A 10,551-nucleotide genomic window follows, 5' to 3' on the forward strand; every position below is an offset into this window, starting at 1 on the left:
GCCGGCGAGGTTCAGGTGAGGTCGCTGGCCAGTGGAGGTGCAGGCAGAGGATGTCGCGGGGCCCTCGAGCGGAGGCAGGGCTTCTCCTGCTGGCTTCTGGTGACGAGCGGCGCGGGAACGAGGACGAGGCAGGAGGAGGCACGAGCCGGAGGAGGCGCTGAGGCGGAGGCGAACTTGGCGCGTACTCCGGCGAGGGCCGCTACTCCTTAACGCCACCATGCGGCAGAGTTTGGGAATGGCTGGAGACGCAGGGGCCGCGCTCGAGCGGAACGTGGAGCAGGTCACCGGCGCTGCTTGAAGCTGGAGTCCGACGGCGAGGTACGGACGAAGAAGGCAAGGCGGCATAGGGCAGCCGCGGGTCTGGTCGGCAGCGGGGCCGTGGAGATGAGGCCGAGCGCTGATACGTCTCCAATGTATCTATAATTTTTGATTGCTCCATGCTATATTATGTACTGTTTTGGACTATGTTGGGCTTTAGTTTCCACTTTTACATTATTTTTGGGACTAACCTATTAACCGGAGGCCCAGCCTGGAATTGCTGTTTTTTTGCCTATTTCAGTGTTTCAAAGAAACGGAATATCAAATGGAGTCCAAACGAAATGAAACCTTCGGGAACGTGATCCAGGAGACTTGGACCCTACTCCAAGGCATCAGACAGGCGGTCACGAGGGTGGGGGGCGCCCCCCCTGCCTCGTGGGCCTCTCGGATCTCCACCGACGTACTTCTTCCTCCTATATATTCCTACGTACCCCCAAACGAACAGGGACGGAGCCAAAAACCTAATTCCACCGCCGCAACTTTCTGTATCCACGAGATCCCATCTTGGGGCCTGTTCCGGAGCTCCGCCGGAGAGGGCCGTCATCACGGAGGGCTTCTACATCATCATAGCCTCTTCGATGAAGTGTGAGTAGTTTACCTCAGACCTTCGGGTCCATAGTTAGTAGCTGGATGGCTTCTTCTCTCTTTTTGGATCTCAATACAAAATTCTCCCCCTCTCTTGTGGAGATCTATTCGATGTAATCTTCTTTTTGCGGTGTGTTTCTTGAGACCGATGAATTGTGGGTTGATGATCAACTCTATCTATGAATGATATTTGAATCTTCTCTGAATTCTTTTATGTGTGATTAGTTATCTTTGCAAGTCTCTTCGAATTATCCGTTTGGTTTGGCCAACTAGATTGGTAGTTCTTGCCATGGGAGAAGTGCTTAGCTTTGGGTTCGATCTTGCGGTGTCGTTTCCCAGTGACAAAAGGGGCAGCAAGGCACGTATTGCATCGTTGCCATCGAGGATAACAAGATGGGGTTTATTTCATATTGCATGAATTTATCTCTCTACATCATGTCATCTTGCTTAAAGTGTTACTCTGTTTTTAACTTAATACTCTAGATGCATGCTGGATAGCGGTCGCTGAGTGGAGTAATAGTAGTAGTGTCGGTGTACAAAAAGAGGGGTACACTTTTTGTACCCCTATAACTGTGCACGGGCAGTCCGAGCCACGGGCACCACCACACTGAGCAAGGCAAGGGAGGTGAGCAAGGTAAGGCCATAGCTCAGAAGAAGCAGAACGACGCCAAGATCAAGACCACAAAGAGAAAAGGGGACGAAGTAGACCCCCCCCTCCCGGCAAGATCCTTGCCGGGAGGCGGTTTTAGCAAACCCGGCAAGACCCTTGCCGTGGAAGCTCGCCCCACACCTATGGAGTGAGTCACCCTTGAGTCGACTGCCCCCATGGGGCAAAGATTCGGGAGACATCCCCGTGGTGGCTTGCAGATCTTTGTGAAGACATTCAAGATCAGATACACCCTTTAGAAGATGATGATCCCTGGCGGGATCCCAGCCAAGGAGGACCACAAGGCCCTCGGCAAGAGCCTTGCCGGGGAAGACAGCAGGCGCCATGGCAAGACCCTTGCCGGGGCCCCGGCAAGGCCCTTGCCAAGAACACCTGTAGGGCCACCATCAGGCCCACGCCAGTCAAACCTCTACCGCCGTTCGCATGCAGCTGCTGACCCAACCAGCTGGGCAGGCACCAGTGTGGCGGCATGAAGATCTTCATGGAGACCCACCACTGCGCCACCTCAGCTGCCTGCCTGCCTACATGGCACCGCGGGCGCCGCTAGCTAGGGCGCGTGTCAACACGAGAGGGAGCGGCGACGGACGAGACGTGTCTCTCCCCCGTCCCCGATAAAGCAAGGACACCTGGGCAAGACGCATTAAAGGCGCCTTGTCATGTAATGCGTGGGATAACCTCACATCACTGTACCCTTTTTCCACCTCCTGTGTGCCACTGTGGCAACCCCTTTCCTATAAAAGGAGGCCCGAGGCGACCAGGAGGAGGATTCGGCGTTTTGGAGCTCCTCACGCCCCATAACTAGCTCAAGAACACAGATATACAATCCACCAAAGCAGGAGTAGGGTTTTATGCATCCCCGCGGCCCGAACCTGGATAAATGAACCGTGTGCTATCTGTTTGATCCGCTCTTCTCACGACCCCGCGCCCGGCAACCATAGTAGGGATTCTTGTGATCCCATAGGTGTCGTTCCCACCGACATCTTTGGCGCGCCAGGTAGGGGGCGCAGTTGTGAGAATCGGCTCTAGCAATCAGCTCAGCACTCCTTCACTTTCGTGGCTCTTGGAGAAGGACGGAGGCCAGAAGATCAGCGCTCGAGTGACTACAAACGGAAGCTAAGTCGCACTTAACCCTTATTTGTGCTACCCTTGTTATTTGAGGTTATCCCCCCGGAGATATTTGCTTTGTATGAGAAACCTGCACGCCAGGGGGCTCTACCACGATCGGCAACACCCTTGCCCTGTTTCGAGTCCGCTCAACAGCTCAAGCGGCTGTGTCAAGAATGGCAGAGTAGCCTTCCGCGACAGCAACGCCCCTGATTCTTACTCGAGTCAAGCTCGACAGTTCGAGCGGCCACGTTCAGAATGGAAAGGCGGCTCGTCCGGCAGCACGCGTACCCGGCTGGCCATGGGGATCCGTCCCCAAAATGCCACTATGGGCTTCCGCGCTGGCAAGCCTTCCCGATCAGCGTAGGGCGCGCATACAAAGAGGAATTGAGCGGGGAAATAACATGCATGAAAATTAAGAGTACTTCAAAGTTATATTACATCACATCATAGCTGCGGTTCTAATTAAAGATAAAATTTGTCTTGGTCGGGAACCCGCAGCGGCGAGGAAGAACGGGATGCCTAATCCCGGCGCTGGCCTTCCACCCTCTTGATTTCGTCGATGCAGTCGGTGATGGGCTTGATGCGCTCCTTGAGCACCGTGAGGTCAGCACCATCCGGCAAGCTCTTCATCGCGGCCGCGAAGTCAAGATCGGGATTCCAGTACGCCATCTTGGTGAGGACCTTGGTCACGACCCTCCGGCAAAGTCGCCGGGCCTCCTCGGCCAGCGTGGCCGTCCTGTTGGAGTGGAGATAAGCCAAGGCTCCGAGGACGCCCTCGAAGAACAGGGTTAACTTGGTGTTGACGGTCCCGCTGCGCTCAGGGGCGTACCTCACGTTTGGCATCCCCATGGTGGCCAACTGCGAGGTGACCCTGCCGGCGACCTCCTCCAGACGGCTGATCCATCTGTTCTCGCCCGCCACATAATCCTGGTGGGAGGCGGCCTCGTTCGCCCGCAGCTGCTTCTCCTCCTCCAGGCTCCTGGTCAAGGTCTCCTCCCGAGCCCTGCTCTCCGACAGCATCTTCTCGAGATCCCCCAGCTTCAGCTTGAGGTCTCTGACGGAGTTTTGCGCTTCGGAGAGCTCCCCAGCCCTACTGATGACTGCTCCTTGCGCCTCCACCAAGGCGCTGTTGAGCGTGCTCTTCTCGTTGGACAGCTTGAGGGCCTGCTCCTTCAGCTCGTCCTGCGCCACCTCTAACTCCCTTACCTTGCCGGCATGGGCCAGGGCCTGGGAATCGAGTGCCTCCTTGTGCCTCTGCTCCAGCTCGCGAATCAGCCGCACAACAAGGGCCTCGAGCTCCTCATCCTTGCCATGGAGCGCTGTGGCAAGCTTCACCTCACGCGCGGTGAGGTCCTCTTCCTGGGAATCCAAGGTGGCTTAATGCTGGTTCCGGGCGGCCTCGGCAGCGGCAACCAAGTTCGCCGCCTTTTCCTAGGCCTTCTCGATGTCGGCCATCTTCATGGTGAGCTCCACATCGTGCTCGGCCAATTTCTCCTGAAAGGCCCTCTGCTCCTCATGAGCCTGGTGGAACCAGGTCTGCGTCTCGGCAACGCGCGCCTTGAAGTCCACCTCCGCGTTGTCCACCGTTGCCATCCTGGACTTGACCTTGTCCAGGCGAGCTTCCGGAAATTGGCCCCCATGGCACGGAAAAGCTGCTCTTCTGGAGAACCGTCACCACCAACGCCCGGCTCATCAACCACCTCGAGCCCGGTGGCGGCAAGCACCTCGCCGTCAAAAACTTCCCCTTCGGCGGGCGCCCGGCTTGACGCCCCTGGGAGGTGGACGAAGAGATCGTCGCGCACCTTCAAATATCTACCGGGGCCCGAGGTTTAGGAGGAGGGAGGCTGGTCACCCACCACCTCTTCCTCAGCGGAGGCCTTGCCGGCCTCACCGGTAGGTCCACCGCTAGCGCCCTCGGCAGAAGCCTCGCCGGTTGCCTTGGTGGCCCCCACTGCGGTGTCCTCGGCAGCATCCTTGGCGGCCTCCTCAGCAATGTTCCCAGCAACGGTATCCACGTCCTCCATACCTGTTGAAGGAGGGCCTGGGCAGCAACGGGAGCAATGAAGCCAAGAAAAGAGTAAGGGAAAAACAGAGACAAAGGACAGGCGACTCACCAGTGCCAGGCTGTGAAGCAGAAGTCCCCTCTCCGCCAGCATTTGGTGCTGCGCCAGAGCCACCAGCGCCCAAGTTCCCCTCTTCCTTCATGGGTGTGGGCTCCGTGCCTGATGCCCTTGCTAGGGACGCCCCCCGCGGTGGCGTAGTCGATGGGGGTGGTGTGTTAGGAGTAGCCCTCTATGGCTCCTCCTGCTGCCGCTCCCCTCCTGCAAACCCGGCAAGGTCAGCATCATAGCATCGAGAACCTACCACATGTCAAGTAAGAAGAGGGTGACGAACTTACGCTGGGGGCTGCGCCGGGGGCTGCTGTCCGGGCTGCTCAGCACCACCAGTGGTGTCTTTGAAGCCCCAGCCGGGGGCTGGCTGCTCGCGGATGTCCTCGCCCTCTTCACCCTTTGGGCCAACGTCTCTGTCTCCCTACGGAAGCAAAAATGCATCAAGACAAGAGACCCAATTCGAGGAAATGGAAATGACAGTAAGGAACGGAGAACTTACTCGTCATCCGTCTCCTCCTCTTCCACTAGTTTCCTTTTCCTCTCCAGGCTGAGAGGCCCGAGATCAAAAGGGAGCTCCACATCATCATCCGAGTCGACGCCTGCCGGAGGAGGCGAAGGAGGCGGCGGGGTTTGTGCGCGCCCCGGTGAGGAAGGGGCTGTTGTCTTCTTCTTCTCAGCGGCCTTCGTCAGCCTCTTGGCTGCCGTGGCCCTCGTGTGGCGCCCAGACCCCTCCAGGGTCAATTGAGGCCGCACAGCCCTGCCGGGCCGGACCGGCTCACCGGAGCCAGCCCACTGCGGGACTCGCCCTCTTCCCCTGGTTGGCATCGAGCCCGCCGCCATGTCCTCCTCCTCCCCCGACAACTCGTTGGCCGTGTCCTCGACAAGCGGAGCTCCGGTGTCGGCGCTGCTGACCGCCCCGGAGGCCGCCGCCCACCGGGTGAGCTCCTCTTCCTCCGCCGCCGTTGCGGCCGTGTCCTCCACGCCCCCGGCGCTGCTGGCCTCCATGGCAAGCTGTGCCTTCCTCGCCCTAGTGGCGATGTAGTCCACCTCTGCCTGGGTGGTGTCCATGATAAGCCACCGCTCGGCGTCGGCATTGACATACACCTCAATCAGGGTGTCGAAGAATTGCTGCACATCCTCGTCCTTTGGCTCCTCCTAGCTCGGGACAGGACCGTGCGCATTACAGTCCGGCATCATGGCGATGATCTCGGACCGACGCGAATTGTTGCACAATGGGACCACCCCCGCCGGCAGCTTGAAAAATGGCCCCTTGAGGGCCTTGCCAACCTTTGTGGCAGCCCTCGCGGTCTTGCCGGTCCGCTCGACCTCGCCATCGCAACACACATCAAGCAGGAAAAGCCGCTGGCAGAAGTGGGCATGCGCCAGCATTGTGAAGTTGTGATCGAGGCCGGGGCGGAGTCGCATAATGTCAGCCGGGTTCGTGAAGAGCCAAGCTGGCCTCCCCTTGCTGTGCAACGGGGCGATCCGGCGGCGAATGAAGTCCGCCCCGATCATCTCAAGGGTGAGTCCGGCCTGGGTGAGCCGGAGAATCCTGGTGGTGGCAACGGTGAGCCTCCCATCGGCGGCGTCGACATCGCTCCAATCGCTGCCACGGACCGGCGGCACTCGGCGGACCTTGCAGAATTCCGGCGGGTTTTCATCTTCAATCCAGCACCACCGGCCACGCCATTCCTCCCACCTCTCCTTCACGGCACCATCCGGGTACGCCCCCTTGGATCTTGGGATCCAGGTGACGCAACCGGAGACGGATCCTCTCGGATGGATTCGAGGGAAGAAGTAATGGCAGAAGAGCGCCGTGTTGGGCTACACCCCAGCAAAGCCTTCGCAAAGATGCACGAAGAAAGCCATGCACGCCACTGCATTCGGAGTAAAATCCAAGAGGCGAAAGCCGAAGGTGCGCATAACGTCGCAGAAGAAATCGGAGAAAGGAGGGCATAACCCGCAAGAAAAGTAATCAACGAAGAAGGGGTACCGATTCGAGGCAGTATCAGCGCAAGCAGCAGGAATGATGCGCGTCGCCGGGTGTCCCGAATCCTCTCCCCTCGTCTTCACTCCCCATAGGGGCTTGAAGGAGGCCCGGAGCTCTTGAACATCAACCGTCGAGGGGAAGAAGAAGGCGGACTTCGTCTGGTCCCCCGACAGTGCGCTCTCCGGCGGCTCCATCGTCCCGGCGCCCTTAGCCACCCCCTTGCCCTTGGCAAATTTGGGAGCCATGGCGACCAAGAAGTTCAGAGGGCTGAGGAAGGGGGATGGCAAAGTAGCGGCGGTGGGCGACAGCGAAAGCTTAGGAAGGAAGGAAGAAAGGGAACGGCGACTCTGAGATCGGAAAAGGCACTAGGGAAGAGGAGAAAGCGAGCAGTGCGCCCACGGTTGTTCCTTCTTATGGGGGGAAAACGCGGGCCGCCTCCTTTCACATTAACTGTGATGTGACGCATGCCCGCGGGAGGCAACCCCACGCATGCCGCCCACGTCAAACACGCCTCCTCACGCCGCGCCACGTGCAGGAAGCATGGGAAGCGCAACGCGCGAAGAGACTTACCGCGGTAAAAACCGCCCCGCCTGCCCGCGCACAGTTTTTGGGCCTAGCCCAACGACACGATTGCGCTTATGTGTGGCCCAGGCCCGAGGGCTCCTGTCGGTGTACAAAAAGAGGGGTACACTTTTTGTACCCCTATAACTGTGCACGGGCAGTCTGAGCCACGGGCACCACTAGACTGAGCAAGGCAAGGGAGGTGAGCCAAGGAAAGGCCAAAGCTCAGAAGAAGAAGAACGACGCCAAGATCAAGACCACAAAGAGCAAAGGGGACGAAGCAGACCCCCCCGGCAAGATCCTTGCCGGGAGGCGGTTTTAGCAAACCCGGCAAGACCCTTGCCATGGAAGCTCGCCCCACACCTACGAAGTGAGTCATCCTTGAGTCCACTACCCCCATGGGGCAAGGATTCGGGAGACATCCCCGTGGTGGCTTGCAGATCTTTGTGAAGACATTCAAGATCAGATACACCCTTTAGAAGATGATGATCCCTAGCGGGATCCCAGCCAAGGAGGACCACAAGGCCCCCGGCAAGAGCCTTACCGGGGAAGACAGTAGGCGCTACGGCAAGATCCTTGCGAGGGCCCTGGCAAGGCCCTTGCCAAGAACACCCATAGGGCCACCATCAGGCCCACGCCAGCCAAACCTCTACCGCCGTTCACATGCAGCTGCCGACCCAACCAGTTGGGCAGGCACCTGCGTGGCAGCATGTAGCTCTTCGTGGAGACCCACCACTGCGCCACCTCAGCTGCCTGCCTGCCTGCATGGCACCGCGGGCGCCGCTAGCCAGGGCGCGTGTCGACACGAGAGGGAGCGGCGACGGACGAGATGGGTCTCTCCCCCGTCCCCGATAAAGCAAGGACACCTGGGCAAGATGCATTAAAGGCGCCTTGTCATGTAATGCGAGGGATAACCTCATATCACTGTACCCTTTTTCCACCTCCTGTGTGCCACTGTGGCAACCCCTTTCCTATAAAAGGAGGCCCGAGGCGACCAGGAGGAGGATTCGGCTTTTTGGAGCTCCTCACGCCCCATAGCTAGCTCAAGAACATAGATATACAATCCACCAAAGCAGGAGTAGGGTTTTACGCATCCCCGCGGCCCAAACCTGGATAAATGAACCGTGTGCTATCTGTTTGATCCGCTCTTCTCACGACCCCGCGCCCGGCAACCGTAGTAGGGATTCTTGTGATCCCATAGGTGTCGTTCCCACCGACAAGTAGATGCAGAATCGTTTCGATCTACTTGTCACGGACGTGATGCCTATATACATGATTATGCCTAGATATTCTCATAACTTTGCTCAATTCTGTCAATTGTTCAATAGTAATTTGTTCACGCACCGTAGAATACTTATGCTCTTGAGAGAAGCCACAGTGAAACCTATGGCCCCCGGGTCTATTCTCATCATATCAATCTCCATCACTTTAATCTTGTTTTGCTTTTACTTTGCTTTTTACCTTTCACTTTGCATCTTTATACCAAAAATACCAAAAATATTATATCTATCAGATCTCACTCTCGTAAGTGACCGTGAAGGGATTGACAACCCCTAATCGCGTTGGTTGCGAGTAGCTATCGTTTTGTGCAGGTACGAGGGACTTGAGCGTGGCCTCCTACTGGATTGATACCTTGGTTCTCAAAAACTGAGGGAAATACTTACGCTACTCTGCTGCATCATCCCTTCCTCTTCGGGGAAATCCAATGCAAGCTCAAGAGGTAGCAAGCGCCAGGACATGGCGACGGGAGAGAGATGAGGGGATCGGGCGGTGGCTGCGGTACTCGTGGGTGGCGGCGCCAGGGGAGAAAGTGAGGGAGAGATCGAGAGAAGGGAGTGGCGGCGCATGGGGGGAGTAGGGGAATGAAGGGAGAGGGAGGTGGATCGGGCAAGGGAGTGGTTGGGCTATGTTTAGCCAAGGGGCGGCTGGGCTAGGAGAGGGATGGGCCGACGTTGGAGTTGGGCCTAGGGAGGCCCAATTGGGCTGCTGCACTACTCCTATCCCTCTCTCTTAATTTCTCTTTTCAGCAAAAGAGATAGGCCAAATAGAATTAAGAGAAGAGGCCATGGAGTCTGGTGGAGCTTGGCAGCGGCGAGGCGAAGCACCTGAGCGGAGGTGGTCACCGGTGGCAACTCCGGTGGGAGGAGGCTGGCGAGGGCAACGTGGTGGCCGGCAGGATGGAGGCAAGGCGCAAGGCGACGCGGTCGGGCGGCTGGAGCAGGCGAGCTCCCTGGCGCGGGCGCTCGGGTGGCGGTGGTGGAGCGCTCGGGCCTGGATGGGCTTCCCAGGGCCCGATCCGGGTCTTGGCGGGCCCACGGCGGTGGGAGGTCGGCCGAGACGCGTGGCGTGCACGGGTTGGAGGAGGGCGCGGTCAGGTGGTGGCGGGGCTAATGGAGGCGCGACAAGTGGCGGCGGAGGACTTGGCCAGCACAGAAAACGAGGCAGAGGTGGGAGGTGGCGGCGGCTGAGGGTCAGGGGAGGCTAGGGGTGTATGGTTTTTAGACTAGGATTAGTCCGAAAATGGACTAGGGGGTCTATATATAGCTGATTTTGCTAGGGTTTGGGATTAGGGGGTTTTCTGGACCCTCCGATGCCGATCGGACGGTTCCGGTCAGAGGGGGGGTTGGTGGGCTGGATTTGGGGGATGTGAAGAGGGGTTGGGCTGAGAGGGAAGAGGGGGAATGCAGCCCGGCAACTGTTTCCGGAGACCGAAAACGTCCGACGTTAGACCGACTATATTGCGGCCATATGTTTAATGGTTGGGCTAACAAACGAGCTCCGAATGCAACGAAAATTGATAGGCGGCCTACTGACAACATAACAACACCACATGCCAACTTTCAACCCATTCCAACAACATTTTCCGGCCACTTATAAAATAATATTTCGGAGGTGCCGCGGGCGCGTGCAAGTGTGTCTGGGCTCAGAACGGACAACAGACGGAACTGGGGGAACCCGGACGGATGCAAGTTTTGAAAACATGATGACATGGCAAGATGCAACACGCAAGCGAATGACATGGCAACAACGCGCATAACTGGAAGACACCTGGCGCAACAGTCTCGGGGCATTACAACAGTCCACCACTACAAGAGGATCTCGTCCCGAGATCTAGGATGGCACCGGAGGGAAATAAAAGAGGAAGAGAAGAGGTAAAACTAAGTTGCTTCTTTGAAAAATGAGTGAAACCAAAGAACCTTGCGAGGTTGAAC

Source organism: Triticum urartu, chromosome 4 (genome assembly GCF_003073215.2).
Source record: "Triticum urartu cultivar G1812 chromosome 4, Tu2.1, whole genome shotgun sequence".
Lineage (NCBI taxonomy): Eukaryota > Viridiplantae > Streptophyta > Magnoliopsida > Poales > Poaceae > Triticum > Triticum urartu.